Source organism: Camelus bactrianus, chromosome 16 (genome assembly GCF_048773025.1).
Source record: "Camelus bactrianus isolate YW-2024 breed Bactrian camel chromosome 16, ASM4877302v1, whole genome shotgun sequence".
NCBI lineage: Eukaryota > Metazoa > Chordata > Mammalia > Artiodactyla > Camelidae > Camelus > Camelus bactrianus.
The window spans coordinates 5496965-5511857 of NC_133554.1; positions in this window are offsets into that span (position 1 = coordinate 5496965).

The window sequence follows — 14893 nt, forward strand, 5'->3', positions numbered from 1 at the left end:
TTTAGTTTATATTAACTTCAACTCAGAAGTAGTTGGCTTGGAATGACTTTTCTAGGAACCTTGTCAAGAAGGTGAGGGACTTAGTGGTAAGACTAGTCTCATATAACAAAGAAGATCCTCAGTATCTAAAATGCCAGACATTTAAAAAGATGGTCTGTTTTAAGCCACAGGACGTTTGTGTGGATCACTGCTGCAGCTTGCTCCAGAGCAGATTCTGTCTTCATTCTCAGCTGTCGCAGGTTGGAGCTTGTGTAATGGTCCAGAAAAGGAACAGAAGCTTTTGAAGGATCCTTTTGTTCTTCATTCCAGTGTCAAGTTTAAAGGCGTAGAAGTATGGAAAATGACCTCAGAGATGATGTCCAAATATGTTTACTCAAGAGGGGACAATCCCAGAGATTAAGATGTTGGCCTTACTTCTGAACCTACATTAGAACTCAGGCCCCCATTCTAGTCATGTCCCTGCTTGTCCCACTGCTGCGGGGGCGTTCATCATGACCTCGTAAGTCCAGACAAAATGGGGGGCACCATGTGGGGCATGGGGCAACCTTTCAGCTGTGAATCTTGGGAAATTAAAATCAAGGCTGCCTCTCCACAATGTATCACTTGCAGACCTTGACCTGGGTGGGTTACAGTGTTTTCACTGGACTCTTCACTGGAACTAATATGTTAAGAAATGGCATTTATTTGAAAATTAGCTGTCTGTGCAATATGCCCAGAAGTACTTCCTGCCTCTGGCTGTCTGTGAGTTGTAGGAGTCGAGAGTCACTGAGCACCAGTAAAGTGCCCGTGTGGACTGGATGGCTACTGTGAACCTATTCAGTGATTTGAAATTGTGAATGCAACCTGCATAAGGTATTTTAAAATATCTTTTACTGTTTTTAAGTACAAAGTTAAAAAATTAAATTTTTCCAATTACCCACTATAAGTAATTGTTTTCTCGATTTTTGCATATAGCCCAGTTTAAGTTTGTGTGTGTGTGAGCTACCCTTTCAAAGAACAGTCACACACAAGCATTTTTTCATTCTTTCAGCTTATACATTCTACTCATAGGTGTGAGTTACATGACTCTGTAAAGATATGAGTAGTTATTCCTATTTATTAACAAGGTGCTATTAATAACCTCCTTGGCTATGTATTCCTTAATAACCCCTTTAGAACTTAGGAGGTAATTTTTTTTGGCTTTTGTGTGTGTGTGTGTATATATGTATATATATATATTTTTTTTTTCTATTTTATTGAGTTATAGTTTACAGTGTGTCAGTTTCTGGTGTACAACCTAATGCTTCAGTCATCCATGAACATACATACATTCATTTTCATATTTTTCACCATAAATTACTATAAGATACTGAATATAGTTCCCTGTGCTATACAGTATGAACTTGTTTATTTTATATATGTTAGTATCTGCAAATCTCCAACTCTTAATTTATCCCTTCACCCCCTTTCCCCCCTGCCCCACCTTGGTAACCATAAGTTTGTTTTCTATGTCTGTGAATCTATTTCTGTTTTATAAACAAGTTTGTCTTTTTTTTTTTTTTAGATTCCACGTATAAGTGATATGTGGTATTTTTCTTTCTCTTTCTGGCTTGCTTCACTTAGAATGACAGTCTCCAGGTCCATCCATGTTGCTGCAGATGGCATTATTTTATTCTTTTTTATGGCTGAGTAGTATTCCACTGTATAAATATACCACAACTTCTTTATCCAGTCCTCTGTCAATGGATATTTAGTTTGTTTCCATGTTTTGGCCGTTGTATATAGTGCTGCTATGAACACTGGGGTACATGTGTCTTTTTGAATTCAGATTCCCTCTGGATATATGCCCAGGAGTGGGATTGCTGGATCATATGGTAAGTCTGTTTTTCGTCTTTTGAGGAATCTCCATACTGTTAGATTGTCGAGGTTTATCTCATTGTTCGTTCTTTCAGGGGACTTCTCTTGTTCTTTTAATTGGGAGTGGTTCCTCTGTATCATTTTACTTATATTTCTCTGGCTCTGGATTTAGGAGTATCAGTTATTACTGTGGTCTTGAAGGGCTGTTCTCTTTGTTTTTATTTAAAGTGGGGCTGTTCCTTTGTAGACTGTGTGTCTAATAGTTTTGTTGCGAGGGCTGTTCTTAGTGTGGATGGTTGCCACGGCTGTCTTCGTGAGTGTTGGCTGTCATCTCTTTGACTGGGGATGTGGCTGGTGGTGTGATCAGAGCCCGCCCTGATTGCTGCTGTTGAGTGGGGCCTCCTGTTTTGTTCTGTGCTTGTCACAGCCTTGACAGAGGCTGGGTCTGCCCCCCTGTTGCTGGAATAGAGGGTTCTAGACTCATTTCTGAGCTGTGGAGTGTGGTAGGCGGGGTTAGAGCGCTTCAGCTGGGAGGAAGAGTTGCTGAGTGTACGTCCGCAGGAGATGTCCACTGGGAAGTGCCCTCTGTGGTGTTGTCTGTCACTTGTTATACGGGCTTACAAAGTACTCTGTTGACACTGCATTCGTCCCTGCCTTAACTGCTGGAATGTCAGCCACCCTCTGGTGTCCCCCAGGTTCTGGGCCCCCAGAACCACCAGAACAGATCCGCCAGTGTCAGGTTCTAGGATCTACCGTAGCATGAAGTCACACACCTGAATCTGTGGTGTGCCACAGGGTCAGCACAGACCCCAGGCCTGCCTCCGCGCACAGGATGGTAGGCCGGCCTGCTGTAAATCCCGCCATGCGCCGAAACCCTGCTCACTACCTTTCCCAGAGACATAGGTTCACAAAGGCACCAGCAGAGCAAATCCACCTGCTCTGCCAGAGGTTGTAAACAAATCTCAGTGCCACCTGTGAAGCTGCCTGGCCCCTGCATTTGGATTCAGCTTTCAACCCCGCCTCCAGGCAGCATGGCCCAGCCCCACCTCTCTTCTCGAAAGAACAGAGCAACAGTGGAGCCACATGCAGACAGCAGCTATGGTGAGGAGGTAATTATTTTATATTCATTTTTAGAATGTTATTTTAAAGTTAATTCGTCCTTCCATGATGATAACAAAAAAATTTGGAATATATGGAAAACTTGAATTCTCGAATCACCATTGTTCCACCACCAGGGAACCGTTTGGATACATGTCTTTTGAATCTTCAACTTTAATCTTTTCTTATACCAGAAATCCACCAATGTGTTCCTTTAAAAAATCAGCCATGACAGCTCAAGCTCAAGTCTCTTTAACCACCACTCCCCTCCTTCCTCACAGTCACCTGCTGTTTAGTGTTGGGTGGGCATCATCCCAACGTATAAGGGGTCTGCTTGGGCTGTGTCCAGGCTTAGGGTATGAACACTCAATTAAACGTGTCACCACGTGACTAGCACAGTTACTGCTCAGTCTTTATGTGACTTATTTTTGTTACATTTCTGTATAGTTAATATTCTTGAATTTGGTAAATATTGAAGACAGCCCAAAATAGCTCCCTCTTGCCAATGTTAGGTAGTGGATTAACTTGAGAAAAAATTAGTTTTCAGGGCAAACTTCTGCTGTCCCCTCACTGCTCAGCACAGACACAGCCACACCCATTACTGAGTGGCGTCGTGGACCACAAGGCCAGCAGCCCTCAGAACCGCAGGAGAACCGCAGGCCTCGGGCTTCCCTGCAGTGCTGGCGGGTGTGCGGCGTGTGCACACGGCCTGGCTCCACTGTGGTGCGTTGCTCCTCAGGAGTTCATCGCATAGAAACTAGCCTGGTTTCCATCCTGACCGTGCTGGCTCAGCCAGCCTCTCGAAGCCTCACTTTTCTTACCTGTAACCTAGACATAACAGCACAGGTGTCACAGGGTGGGTGTGAGGGTTAAATAACAGCACATGCTCATTGACGGCTGCCGTTAATTTTGGTCCTGATGAGGGCGGTGATTGGGGCTTGCTTGAGAGGTGTCAACAGGGCGTTTGTTACGAGTGTTCTCCACCCTCCCTGTGTCCCCCCCCCCACTTCAGCCTGCCTCGCGGATCCTGATTCCTGAAACTCCCGCATCTTCCGTTCCCTAGTCCCCCCAGGTCCTCCACCCTGATACACTTATCTCATAAGCCTGCAGCTGTTTCGTCACCTTGTCTTCATGAACTGTTCATACCTGCTTTCTTAAAGGGTATTCAGATTCAGAGAAAAGCTTCTTGGAAAAACCATGAGGTTCAAAGCAGAAAGTTTGGGGCGCTTGGTCCTGACACAGGAACAGCGGGGCGTGAGTGTATCTGTGGTGAGAGCAGGCTGCTCGGCGGGGTCCTTCCTCTGGGGCCTGGTGATCCATCCTCCCGGCACCAGCTGTGACTGTGGCTTTGATTCACTTAGGAGTCTGAGGGGGTCATAAAAGTCACTCACCCTGTGTCCTATTTCAGGAGAACATCTCTGAGGATATTTAACTGAAAGAAACCTTGAGTTTTCTTTTTTCTTTTTATTGTGGGAAAATTTAAAATACTCAAAGAGTGGAATAGTTCAGTGGACCCAATGTGCCCGTCACCAGACTTCGGTAGTTACCACCGTGGCTAGTCCTGCTTCACCTCCGCCTGGTCCCGCACGTGTGCCCATCAAAGAAGACCACCTGTTTTTTGAAGACAATTTCACTGTCACACCAAAAGAGGTTTATTTATTTGGGCTTGATATCAACTGTCCTGTTAGTGAAAAGTTTATAATTGGGTCCTTTGCTTTCAGGGAGCCAGGACACCTCATTGTGGAGAGATGTCCTGTCCACACTGCACGTGTGGCTCTGGGTTTGTACCCAATCAAAGAGGACACGAGGGGCTTCCCACCACTCCCACTCACGGGGGGGCGGCATTCGAGCCGGATGGTTACTGAACCAAACTGGGGTCCCGGCAAGTTCCCGTAGGGTCTTGCTCGGTTACAGGACCAGGTTAGAAAGCCCAAACCAGTAGTCTTGGTTTTTTAATTTGTGGAACAGGGATAACTGATGAGCTGCGATGCTGTGAAAACAGGGAAAGCTAATCTACAGTCGTAGTCAGAACAGTGCTCACCTGTGGCAGGAGGTGGGCGGTTACTAGTTGAAAAGCACAGGGAGACCTTCCGGAGCCATAGAAATGCGCCGTAGCTTGATCTGGGCAATGACTCATGCAGCTAAAAATGTTTTAAGTATAAACTTAAAAAGATGAATGCGTCTGATTGTATGTGATCTGTAACTCAAAAAAAAAAAAAAAAAAAACGGAGGAAGGGGAGAAGAGTTCCTGTGAAGGGTACCCTGCGAGGTGGAGAAGGCATCGGCCGTCACTCAGCAACTCGCTGCAGCTCCGGCGGGGACACAAGCTCAAAGCTCCGCCAGGTTGCAGGTAAGAGGGGACTGAACGGAGACTCTGCGGGCTTTGACAGAGCAGTGGCGGGATGCTGGCCAGAGCGGTCGGGCTGGGTGTGATGTGGGCGCTCTGGAGAGGGTGACCCCTCATCCCCGCTCAGCCGGAGGACGCGGCTAAAGCTGGCACAGCCCTGAGAGGCGGGGTTTGGTCAGAGTTTTGTTGGGGGGTGGGCTTGCGGGGACCACAGTGAGGAGGGGGAGCAGGCATGGTCTCGTGGGCTGTGAGAGATGCATGTACAGGGCTGAGGCCAAGTCCCTTTATATGGAAAGGCCAGAATGCCGCCCCATAACTGAGCCCCGGGAAGCATTCTCGGGCGAGTCCGCGGCTGGTGGCCCCCTGTCCACGCTCCACTCAGGCCGACACAAAGGTACAGGGCAAAGCCCGACTCTAGACGTGTGGAGAGCCTCCCAGTCTCGAGGTTGTGCTAAGTGGCTCGGCCTCTACATCTGCTGGGCACCCAGGTTTCTGCCGTGACCTTGAGGGTGTGGCGGTGTCAGACGTGGCCCTGACCACCTAGGACGTCCTCACCATGTAGGAGAGGGCGGGCCCGAGCAGGACTGCCTGCAAGTTTGGAGCAGAGCTAGTCTCGTCCTAGAACTCCCTCTGCAGCCTTGCTGCCCACGCGTGGTCCCTGCACGGCCAGGATCATGTCACCAGGAGCTTAACAGGGACGCCGAGTCAGGCTCCATCCAGGCCTCCTGAATCAGAATCTGGTCTAACGAGACCTCACGTGATGCTCATGCACATTAAGGTTCGACAGCCACTGCTCTACAGCACATCAACTCCCCACCGCACTTCCGCAGCGCCCACTAATCCTCCCCTCATAGAGAGGAGAAGAGAAAAAGAATACAGTAATTCATCGTCCCCCGACCAGGAAGCTCTTTAATTAATTCTGCTTCCATGAAACATAATTTGAAAGCCTCTCAAGTAAGCAAATTCCATTTTCTGGTAATTATTTGATCACACTCCATTTAAAACTTTTAATCAAAGACACGTTCCCCAGCAGAACTTCTGCTCAGCCTAGGTTACCAAGGGTTTCTCTACTGAGTTACTATAATTCCAGCAGAAAGCAGAGAGAGGCTGTTGGGCTAGCCTGCGAGGCCTTCTCAGGGCTAACTGCAGTCTTTCCATTTGAGCGTTTTCACATTTTGAATTGAAACCAGCTGGAGGGCCATTTGACCCGCAGTCCTCCCTCCAGCAGTCAGGCTGATGAGAATGGCTGACAATGAAAAGAAGCTGGGAGAGGCTCAGCCTGCCCGCCCCCTGGTCAGCTCAGGCTCGGGGAAGACTCTTAGTTACAGAAGAGAGTGGGGCCATGGAGCCCTGCAAGAATCAACTTCCACGCTTAACACGGACAGCACACAGTGCCTAATTTAGTACGCACAACGTATACCTCAATCAACTTTAAAAAATTTGCAGTGGCCTTTTTTGGAGGCTCCACAAAAGGATTCTGAAATTAATCTGGAAAAATGAACGTGAAAAATAGTTCAAGGAAAGATACAGGAAAGGAAAGGCAGGAAAAATCAGAGCAAGGAGAAAAGACTTGCCTCACCAATATTAAAATGTTACTAAGCTATAATGATGTTTTGAAGTGCAGTGCTCACTCAGCATTTAACAGACAGATCAAGTCACAAACAGAAGTGTAGACAGACGGGTGTTTCATAAAATTTTACTGTGTAACCGACATAGTGTGTTTTACTGGTGGAGATGACTAACAATAAGTATTGGACCTTAGTGAACTTCAGAGAATGAAAACAAGGGGTTCTAATGCTCTATTCTCCTTTAAAATGACCATGCCCCCCCCCACGTGGGATGCTGAGGGGCCGCATGGTCGGCCAGCTCACAGCCGGGCTGGCCAGAGCTGTGCTCTAGAACGGGAGCAGAGGAAGGTTTGCTGATCAGCAACGGGAGCTGAAGCAAGAAGGGCATGATGAACAGGGGCCAGAGGTGGCCCCTATGAGCCACGTGCCAACTGCAAGGATGAGTACAGACCAGTCAGCAGAGGAGGCCTGCGGGGAGAGCAGGGAGCAGGTGCACGGAGATTAGTGAGGGCGTCAAAGTCAAAGGTCTCACGTGCAGCATCCAGTATACGTGCATCTGGTTACTGGGAAGTTGTACCCGTGCCCCTGCACAAACATGTTTGGCAGGGGGTGCCAGGGACTGCATATGGGGGGGGAGCCAAAATTTGAAAGGATGAGATAGCAAATAAATGGTATTATTAGCACAGGTGATAGATGCAGGTATTTGTCTTACTGTTCTATAAACTGAATGTATATTTTTTATATCTTACGTATGTTTGTTCTATTTTCCTATAAAGACTTAAAACATATATGAACATAAGTAGAAAGGCAAATACTTTCTGCCCACACTCCAACGCTGTGTGTGCTCCTGGGTCTGGAGGCCAGTGCTTTAGAGTTCCTGGGCATCTGGGTTTAGATCTAGCCTACATCTCCTCTGACAATATCTCCCCACACCACTTCCTTTCCCCGGAGGTTCAGAATGAGCTTTGTTGTTTGTTTTGGGGTTTTTTTTGTGACAGTAAGAGGGCAACTAAAATGGTAGCGAAAGCTTCCGTAACCATGATGTAAGGCAGGAAGCACAGAATAAATAAGTCATTGCTAGGCTTGATCACAATCAGACATAACAGAGTTACCATCACTGACGTGTAAAGAATATTCACGAATCCATAAGGAAACCGAAGAGGAACACACCAAGATAGAGCTAGGCACGGGACATAAAAAGTTCAGAAAAGAATATCAAATAGATCACAGCTGTACATACGTCTCCCCTCCCTGAAGAAAAGCATTACTAGTGATGAAATAATGCAAATTAAAACAGTGGGATCTTTCTCTCTTGGGTTGACAAAATGCTAAAAAGAACGTTGCCCATTAAGGATGAGGGTTTGGAGAAACAGCCTCATGTAGAACTGGTGGAATTTAAAGTGTGGCAGCCTCTCCGGGTGGCAGTTTGTCAACGTACAGCAAGTCCACTGTTCCATCTCTATTCCTGTTTTCCACAAAAAGAACCATAGGTTTGCCCAAAGATCTGTTAACTGCAACATTTTTGTAATAGTAGAAAGTGGGAAGCAGCCTACTTGCCCAGCTATCGGGGAGCTTTCAGATAACCCAGCTACAGGGGATAAATAAACCTTGGTACATTCATCAGTGAAGTGCCACAGAATCATGAAATGGAGCTGTTGTTTCATGTTTAACGGTAAGGAAAGTTATCCACCATATGCTTCAGTAAGTAAGCTGCAAAAGTTTCATCTTTTTTTTTTTTTGTATAAACACAAAAAATAAATACCAAAATGTTTTCAGTAATGATGGTATGTTTATGAATGACTCTTATTTTCTAATTTTTTTATCCACTTTATTTTTAAATGTTTTTCATTTTTCAGTTTTATTAGGTAGAATTGTTATAATTTGACTGCACATGTACAACATATTGCATGTAAATACATATATACAATATACTGCACATTTTTTTAGTTTACATATATGTACTGTTCATTGTTTCTAAGAACAGTTTAGAACTTTAGCTTTTTAAATTTACATAGTTATCAAAGGAATAAAGCCAACCACAAAATAAAAATCAGCAGAATGCAGTAATCCAATCATAAAGGACAGTTAAATGTGCTTACACACATTCAGTAAATCAGTCATCTAAGTTATAAATAGCAAGTAGTTCGTGTCCTTTTTTTTTTAAGAGTCCACATATAAGTGATATCATGTGGCATTTTTCTTTCTCTTTCTGGCTGCCTTCACTTAGAATGACAACGTCTAGGGTGTCATCCATGTTGCTGCAAATGGCATTATTTTATTCTTTTTCATGGCTGAGTAGTATTCCATTTTATATATTTATATATATATACACACAGACATATATACCACATCTTCATTATCCAGTCATCTGTTGATGGACATTTGAGTTGTTTCCTTGTCTCGGCTATTGTAAATAGTGCTGCTGTGAACATTGGGGTGCATGTGTCTTTTTGAAGTATATTTTTCTCTGGATGTGTGAGTGGGATTGCTGGATTACATGTTAAGTCTATTTTTAGTTTTTAAGGAACCTCCATATTGTCCTCTATAGTGGCTGCACCAGTTTACATTCCCAGCAACAGTGTAGGAGGGCTCCCTTTTCTCCCCCTCATCTCCAGCATTTATCGTCTGTGGACTTTTTAATGATGGCCATTCTGGCCGGTCTGAAGTGATACCTCATTTCGTTTTGATCTGCATTTCTCTGACAATTAGTGATGCTGAACATTTTTTCATGTGCCTATTGGCCATTTGTATGTCTTCATTGGAGAATTGCTTGTTTAGGTCTTCTGCCCATTTTTGGATTAGGTTGCTTTTTTTTTTTTTTTTTTTTTTGATATTAAGTTGTATGAGCTGTTTGTTTGTATATTTTGGAAATTAGTCCCTTGTTGTTTCTCCCAGTCTGTAGGCTTTCTTTTCATTTTGTTGATGGTGTCCTTAGCTGTGCAAAAGCTTTTAAGTTTAATTAGATCCCATTTGTTTATTTTTGCTTTTATTTCCATTACTCCACGAGCTGGTTCAAAAAATATATTGTTGTGATTTATGTCCGAGAGTGTTTTGCCTATGTTTTCCTCTAGGAGTTTTATAGTATCTGGTCTTACATTTAAGTCCTTTATCCATTTTGAATTTATTTTTGTATATGGTGTTTATTTTCTAATTTTTGAGGATCTCTTTTCTAAACCTGCCTAAATGAACATATGTTAACTCTGTAATAAGAAAGAGGCGTTATTAGAAAAAATAACCTCATAGCAGGAAGACAGATACTTCCCCCCATGTCGGTTTTGCTCCCACAGTAGTTGCTCCCTGTGGTCCAGTGTTCAGGAGGAGGTTGAAGCTGTGACCAGTCTCTGACAGTGTGTGCCCTGATCCACTGACGACTTCTGCAGGGATCGTGGGATGAGGCAGTAGCTGCCGTGGTCTAGTGCCCTCCAGCCATGACGTGGAGATGCTGGGGTTCATCACTGTTGCCCTGTGTGTTTAGTGATCTGACAGGGAGAGACACGGCCAGACGCAAGCTACCGGGTCCAGCCTGGGGAAGTCTGGTGAGGAGAGGCTCTTGGTGACGTGCTGTCGTGGACGCTCACCCTGCACTTCTCACGTGGAGAAGGGCAGCCCAGCCACCTCCCCCGGCCCACGTACATGCTTGGAGGATGAAGACAGTGCTTTCATGCAGGTGGACCTCTCTTCGGCCTTAAATCATAGAATCAGAAGACAGTCGAGCTGAAGACGCAAAGGATCATTTGGTTCAACTCTTTTTTTTTTTTTTAACAGAAGAGGAAACTGAGGCCCAAATACTTGAGACATTTTAATTTGTAGAGGGGAAACATTTCCCCATAATCCTGAAGGATGCCATCGGGGCCCTGGTGGAGCAGTAGGACAGCGGGGCGCACCAGACCCGGAGCTGGGAAACCAGTCTTCCACGGCCCTCTCGCCATCGGCCAGAATTCCTCACTGAGTCACAGTTTCCACGTCGATTAAGTGGGGATAATTCCACCTGCTCCGCCAACCCCTGGGGTTGTTAGGAGGCCACACGAGATGGGGAACAAATGGGGAGAACGTTTGCAATAGACAGGAGAGATTTCCAAAATCTCCAGTATATGAAAGCTCTTAAAATAGACTTAACATCTCAAGAGAAAAAGGACAAAGGACACGAAGACCAGTCACAGAACCGCAAGTGACCGGCAGCAACAAGATGAGGTTCAGCCTCACCTCACTCATAATAGAAGCAAAGTAAAGCATCAGTGAGTGACCTTGTTCACCTATAAAACTGGCACAAGTGAGCGATACCCAGAGACGGCAAAGACGTGGGGAAACTAACCCTTACACGGTAGGAGGTGGGGCTGTAAATGGATAATCCTTCAGGAGATTAATGTGATTGTAGCAAAAGCATTAGATTCTGTAATCCTATTTCTGGATATTTATCCTAAGGAAATAATTGGATAAATGTTCAAAGAGACGAGGATGTTCCTCACTAGGATATTTTTAAAGGTGGGATTTATTCAATTATGGCACTGCTGCATAATGGAATCATGTGGCCCTTTTAAAAATAAGGATGTAAATCTAAAGTCCCTGATGTGGACGTCCACAGTCCATCAAGTAAATTGCATTTCTGCATAATAGGATTTTGCTTTTATAGTGAGCATGTGCTGCTTTAATAAAAGTATGTAAAAATCACCCCTTTTATTTTGAAAAGACAAATATGAATAAGCATATAAAAATATTTGGAAGTAATGTATGGTAGTGATTGTTAGCTCTGAGTGGGAGATTATGATCTGCCTTTATCTTAAATTGTTACATGAATGTAATTGTATCATCAGAAGAAAACCTTGGGAACGGGACCATTTCCCCACAAGGTCTGGTGGCTAAATAATTTCTAAATTAACTTGTCACTGATTGTTATTCTGTTTCCTGAAGAACCCTCAATTTGCTTTTCTAGAACTGACTGTCCTGCTAGAGGCATGGATGGGTCCCGTCCTGGACTCGTGCTTTCGGCAGAGCCCCTGGCCCAAGCCCAGCGACGGGAAAGCGATGGTGCCTCGCACTTGGGGAAGAGGAGTGTGGTGGGGGAGAGGGCCATCTTACTCCATGTGGAACGTGCCCAGCACAGACGACCCCTGAAACGGAGCATGTGAAGTCACGTGGTGGGAGACGGGGAGGTTACTGACCAGCTGACAAGTGCTGTGGTGACAGGAGGGTCGTGGCAGGAAGAGCTGGCATCTGAGGCCCCCCGGTGCCATTGGCTCTGGAGGGCAGGGCGGTGGCCCTTACGGTGCTACCTGGAGAATGAAGGGCAGATTGGGCGTGGGGGTTGGAGGGCCATGAGATGGAGAGGGTGCTATCTGGGGAGGCAGCTGGGGTGAGACATCTAAAGAATTGTCTTGTAAGGAAATGTGTACTAACCCTGCCTAGGGGACAGCTAGGCACCCCCAGGTCTGAGATGGTGAGAAAGCTCCTCAGCATGGCCAAGAGGAGAGGAATTTAGGCTCCCTGAGTGGAGGGCAGTCAGTGGACTCTGGAAGGAGGGCGAGTAAAGTGGAGAAAGGGTGTCCCGGCCTTCCCCTCACATCTCTGTAAGGTTCACGCAACTGTGGAGCGCTCACAGTGGCTGGATTTCTTGTGGCAAGCAGGCAAGGAGGGCGGTTTTGCATTTAAGCTGACGGGGGTAACTAAGGGGACACTGATGTGCCGGGACGAGGAGGCCTCCTGCCTCCCTGCTCCTTCCTGAGCTCCCTGCTTGTCCCCTTTGTAATACAAGAGTCAAAGATCTGGAATTCATCAGTCAGTTGCACAATCTATGTTTCACATCCGTCTTGTTCGCCACTTGGCTTCGTGGCCTGACACAGGCCTGAGCACATGTGTAGGGGCTTCTGTTTCAGGGTGGAGGGGTGAAGAGGGGTGACCTGGGGTCTGGAGGCCATGGTGACGGGACAGGTGGGGACAGGGCCACCTCTCTGCAGAGACCGCTGCAGGCAGAAGGCAATTGTCCACCAGCGTTTCCTCTCCCAACCCCCAAGATGAAACATAGGGCATCTCCTCCCTGAATCTAGAGCACGTTGTGGAGACAGAAAGGAGAAAGGGCAACAGGCAGCATCCTGAGCTGACTATTTACCAAACTAAGCAAATTCTGTAAGCCACTCAGTTTTAAGAGTATAGACACAACACTGGGAACTCCAGAGGAGGACCGCCTTGCCACCTGCTTGTCCCCAAGGCCTCTGGGCTCCAGCTGGGGGAGGGGGTCTCATCTCCTAGGGAAGGGGCTGCTCAGCTAGCGGCGAGGCTGCCCAGCCCTAGACTGGGGAACAGGCCTGTAAGTGTGGGGTCACGTAGTGCCAGGGTGGGAAGGACCAGAAGAGGTCACCTGGCCGTTGTTCCTAATCTGGGGTCTCCGCCAGCTACCTGGGGGGCCTTGGAAAGCCCCACACTCCTGATCTAGCCCCCGGAGAGTCTGACTGAATGGGGTTTGGGTTAAGAAGCCTCCTCTAGTTCCACTACAGTTTACAAGAGGATGTGAGCATCCCTGGGCCCGTCGCTTTGGTTCCAGTCCCTGCTGTTTGAGACGCTCCTTGACGCTCCCTCCCACCCCCCCACACCTGCTGACTCGGGGTCTTCTTGCCTTTTCCAGTCACTATTTGGGGAAGTATCTGTGCTCTCAAGTCCACCTCCTCACTTCAGAATCCTATTTGTTTTCCGCCTCTGCCCCCCGGAACTCTGAATGGTGAGTTCTCAGCCGCGGGTGTACATCAGAACCTGGGGTGCCCGAGACGGGGGAGCTTCACCCATCACACCCAAGCCTAGAGATTGCGGGGGCGGGGGCGGGGCTAGGGCTTTTTTAAAAGATTTGTTTTTACATTCTCCCCTCAACTTTGAATGTTTTCAAACCTTTAGGACACAGATTTACCCTTTCCCTAGCGTCACCTACTGTTAATTTTGTCATATTTGCTTTGTGTGTGCACATTTTTCTTTTTTTTTTTTTTTTGGCTGAACCTTTGAAGTTCGTTGTATAAGATGCTATCTCCCTAAATACCACAGTATGAAACTTCTAGAAATAAGGTCATTTTCCTACACAGCTGCGATCCCATTTTCACAGGTAAGAAAAGTAACAGTAATTCCATGAGTATCATCTAACATTCCATTTACATTCGAATGGCCTCAGCTTGTCCCCTTTTCAGATTATTCTTTCTTCTTTTCCTCCTTTCCTTTCTTTTTTCCAATCTAGAATCCAACCGAGGTTCATATGTTACATTTGGTTCTGTCGTCTCTTTTAACCAAAATAGATTTTCTGAAAAAAAAAAATAACATTGATTCACCCTGAACTGTCCCAGCCAGTCTTCTTACATGATGCCCTACCTTTTGGATTTGACTGATAGTCTCTTCATGGCATCACTTACTTGTTTGTCTATGTGCTTCAGGAAGTTGTGAGCCAGAGGCCTGAACAGACACAGGTTGAACATCTGGCAGGACCCCCACAGGGTCGCTGTGATTGCATCCTGTATCACCTTGTTAGGATGGGCAGGTGTTGCTGTTGGGGTGCTGTGTCCTCCCCTGGTTAGTGGATATCCTTCTCCCCAGAACCCTTTCACCCAGTGCTTTTAGCGTCATTGATGATCCTTGCCTAGATCAGTTGCTGTCATCAGGGGTGGCGAAATAATCTTCATTTTCTCATTCTGTCTGCATTTATTAGCAGCATTCTTCCATAAAGAGGAAGAGCTTTCCTTCCCGCTGCCCCCACCCCCTTCCTGTCTCACCACAGAACTCACAGATTTTTTTCCTGCTCATTGTGTTGATATTTAAATACAATCATTCTTTCAGGGGCTCAAGTTGATTCAGATGAACAGGTCCAGTTCATTTTTACGGGGTTGTTCTTACCTTCTTTTATTTTATATTTGTGTATTTTTTTCTCTTAGAATAAAAATCTTGGTCCCTGTAAGATGAATGTATTTATTTAGTTTAGTGCGTTATCTAAAAACATATAAGTTGTTTCCACTTTTAATCTAGGTTTCAACCAATAATAACCTACTGAGAAAAGTTCCCAGTTTCTTTGCAGTTCTTT